At 39.7% G+C, this 4,118-nt stretch overlaps 1 pseudogene; it reads left to right on the top strand.

Moving 5' to 3' along the window:
* The first annotated feature begins 2,817 nt into the window (after positions 1-2,817).
* Positions 2,818-2,917, top strand: LOC127089207 (uncharacterized; annotated as a pseudogene).
* Positions 2,918-4,118: the final 1,201 nt, after the last annotated feature.

The following is a 4,118-nucleotide window of genomic DNA, read 5'->3' as shown; positions in this document are numbered from 1 at the left end:
CTTAGAGAAGTCTTTGATGAATCGTCGGTAAAAACCGGCGTGTCCTAGAAAGCTTCGTACTTCTCTCACGGTTCTTGGGGGTTGAAGATTTTCGATTACCTCTATTTTGGCTTTGTCTACTTCAATTCCTCTGTTCGAGATGATGTGTCCTAAAACAATTCCTTCTTGTACCATAAAGTGGCACTTTTCCCAATTAAGTACTAAGTTTACTTTTACACATCGCTCCAGAACTCTTTCCAGGTTTTCAAGGCATTCTTCGAAACTTTGTCCGTATACAGAAAAGTCATCCATAAATACTTCCATGATGTTTTCGAGAAAGTCGGCGAATATTGCCATCATGCATCTTTGAAAAGTTGCAGGGGCATTACACAGACCAAACGGCATTCGTCTATACGCGAAGGTACCAAAAGGGCATGTGAATGTTGTCTTTTCTTGGTCATCAGGGTGAATTGGTATTTGAAAGAAGCCTGAATAACCGTCTAAATAACAGAAATGTGAATGTTTAGCTAATCGTTCTAACATTTGGTCAATGAATGGTAAAGGGAAATGATCTTTTCGGGTTGCTTTGTTTAGTTTCCTATAATCAATGCACATTCTCCATCCCGATTCGATTCGTTTAGTTATAGTTTCTCCTTTTTCGTTTTCAATAACGGTTATGCCTCCTTTCTTGGGTACAACGTGTACAGGACTAACCCATTTGCTGTCAGATATAGGATATATAATACCTGCTTCTAATAACTTGGTTATTTCTTTCTTTACTACCTCACTTAGGATCGGATTTAGTCTTCTCTGGTGTTCCCTAGAGGTTTTACAGTCTTCTTCTAACATGATGCGGTGCATACAAATAGAAGGGCTTATTCCTTTAAGATCGGTGATGTGGTATCCTAGTGCAGTTGGATATTTTCTTAAGATATGTAGGAGTTTTTCTGTTTCGAGTCTTCCTAGATCTGCATTAACTATCACAGGTCGTTCAAGTTCTAAGTCTAGGAATTCATATCTCAGATTTTTGGGAAGTGTTTTCAAATCAGGGGTTGGTTTGTTAAGACACTGCGTAGGATCTGGTGTTATTGCTAGGCATTGTTTAGATTTGTCCTCTAAAAGATAATCTGATGGTTTGACTTCTCCTGACTCTGCTTCTTTTATGCATTCATCGATGATATCCATGAAGTAACATGTATCTTCTATTGCAGGTGCTTTCAAGAATTGGGAAAGAATGAATTCAATTTTTTCTTCACCTACTTCGAAGGTGAGTCGTCCTCGTTTTACGTCTATGATTGCACCGGCAGTTGCTAAGAATGGTCTTCCTAGTATAATAGGTGTCGTATCATCTTCTCTAATGTCCATAATTGTGAAGTCAGTGGGAATGTAAAACTGACCTATGCGTACGGGAACGTTTTCAAGGATTCCTACAGGATATTTGATGGAACGATCTGCTAATTGCACAGACATTTTGGTCGGTCTTAATTCTCCCATCTCTAGTTTCTTACATATGGATAAGGGCATAACGCTAATTCCGGCTCCTAAATCGCATAAGGCTTTGTCGATGACAAATTTTCCTATGTGACAGGGTATAGAGAAGCTACCCGGATCCTTGAGTTTAGGGGGCATGTTTTGGATTATAGCGCTACATTCGGCAGGGAGTGTAACGGTTTCGCTATCCTCAAGTTTCCTCTTATTAGAAAGAATTTCTTTTAAGAATTTAGCATATGAGGGCATCTGCGTAATAGCTTCGGTAAACGGAATTGTAACGTTTAATTGTTTAAGGAGATCAACAAATTTTCTAAATTGGCCTACATCTTTGGTTTTAACAAGCCTTTGAGGGTAAGGTATAGGTGGTTTGTAAGGTGGTGGAGGTACATAAGGTTCTTTCTTTTTAGGGTTTCCTTATTACTCTCTTCCTTTTCCTTAGGTTCACTTTCCTCAATGGATTTCTCAGGGTTTTGGTTTTCTATCCTTGGGTCAGACGGTCCTTCCACTTCCGTTCCACTTCTCAATATAATTGCATGAGCTTGGCTTCTCGGATTGGGTTGGGGCTGTCCAGGGAATGTACCAGTTGGTGCAGCAGTAGGTGCTTGTTGTTGAGCTACTTGAGATATTTGCGTTTCCAGCATTTTGTTATGGGTAGCCAGGGCATCTACTTTGCTTGCTAGTTGTTTAAGTTGTTCGCCAGTGTGTATGTTCTGGTTTAAGAAATCTTTATTGGTTTGTTGTTGGGAAGCTATAAAGTTTTCCATCATGATTTCCAAGTTGGATTTTCTAGGGGTATTATTGTTAGGATTCGGTTTCTGATATCCTGGAGGTATAGATGGGGCTTGATTTGGAGACTGTCCAGGTGCGTATAAAGCATTATTACTCTTATATGAGAAGTTTGGATGGTTCTTCCAATTTGGGTTATAGGTATTCGAATAGGGGCTTCCTTGAGCATAGTTTACTTGCTCTGTTTGGATTCCAGTCAAGAGTTGACATTCCGCAGGAGTGTGGCCTTGGATTCCACAGACCTCGCAATTCTGAGTTATAGCAACCACGGCTGCTGGAGGCGATACGTTTAAACTTTCAATCTTCTGGACCAAAGCATCCACTTTTGCATTGACGTGATCAAGGTTACTTATCTCGTACATGCCAGTTTTCGGTTGAGGTTTTTCCACTGTTGTTCGTTCGGTTCCCCACTGATAGTGGTTTTGGGCCATGCTCTCGATAAGCTGGTAAGCATCAGCATAAGGTTTGTTCATTAGTGCACCACCTGCAGCGGCGTCTATTGTTAACCTTGTATTGTATAAGAGACCATTATAAAATGTGTGAATTACTAACCAGTCTTCCAAACCATGGTGTGGGCAAAGTCTCATCATGTCTTTGTATCTTTCCCATGCTTCGAAAAGAGACTCGTTGTCTTTCTGTTTAAATCCGTTTATCTGGGCTCTTAACATAGCTGTTTTGCTTGGCGGAAAATATCGGGCAAGAAAAACTTTCTTCAACTCGTTCCATGTGGTGACTGAGTTGGAAGGAAGAGATTGAAGCCATCTTCTAGCGCTATCTCTTAATGAGAAAGGAAAAAGACGAAGTCGAATTGCCTCTGAAGTGACACCATTAGCTTTAACAGTATCAGCGTATTGGACAAATACGGATAAATGAAGGTTTGGATCTTCGGTAAGATTTCCAGAGAATTGGTTCTGTTGCACAGCCTGCAACAACGAAGGTTTAAGTTCAAAGTTGTTTGCTTCGATTGCGGGCGGAGCAATACTTGAATGCGGTTCATCTTGCGATGGAGCGGCGTAATCTCTAAGAGCACGAGCTGGTTCTGCCATCTCGGTTAAAGAAGGAAAATATTTGAAATCAGGAAGGTCTATAGGAGGGAGATTGTTTTCAGCACGATATTCCCGAATTCGTCGTAAGACTCGGAGATATAGTTTGATGTTGTTGATTCGTAAATAGAGCGGTTCGCCTTGAGAGCGAGTGCGTGGCATACAAATCAACGAAAGAAAGAAAATAGAAGAAAAAGAAACCTTAGTCTCTACAGCGTAACGGAAGAGTTACGATATCGATTGAATAAAAGTCCCCGGCAACGGCGCCAAAAACTTGATCGCTCGACTGGGTGAGTCGAGAATGGGATACAAACTGCAAGTGCACAGTTCTATCGCGTAGTTTTAAAAGATATCGATCCCACAGGGACTTATGAATCGATATACCGTTATCTAAAGTTACTACGTAAATCTAAGGTGAAGATGTTTGATTGTTTGGGGAAAAACTAAGAGCTAAACTAATGTCTAGATTAAATATTAATAAAACGGATATCGGTATGTAATTCGTCAAAACTAGGGAATCAAGTCTTTGTCGGTTTCTTGGTTTTAAAATGAATCGTTTCGGTTAACTTTATTGGTTAAAGGTTCTATCTCAAACTCTCGCTCTGTTGAATAAACCATGATTTTATATTAATGTTGCTGTCACTTATAATTAAGTCAAAAACCATATTTTGAAACAATAAAGTTGCAGAAACTCTTTTTAAGAAAATACTGACCGTTTTAAACACCCTTATCTCAAACTCTCGCTCTGTTGACTTAGGTTATATAATTAAATCCAAATGCTTAACTCTCGTCCTCACATTCAATCTTTAAAAATACTTT

Source organism: Lathyrus oleraceus, chromosome 5 (assembly GCF_024323335.1).
Source record: "Lathyrus oleraceus cultivar Zhongwan6 chromosome 5, CAAS_Psat_ZW6_1.0, whole genome shotgun sequence".
NCBI classification, from domain to species: Eukaryota; Viridiplantae; Streptophyta; class Magnoliopsida; order Fabales; family Fabaceae; genus Lathyrus; species Lathyrus oleraceus.
Note: the sequence above shows the minus strand (reverse complement) of the source record. Positions and strands in the feature narration are given on the sequence as shown.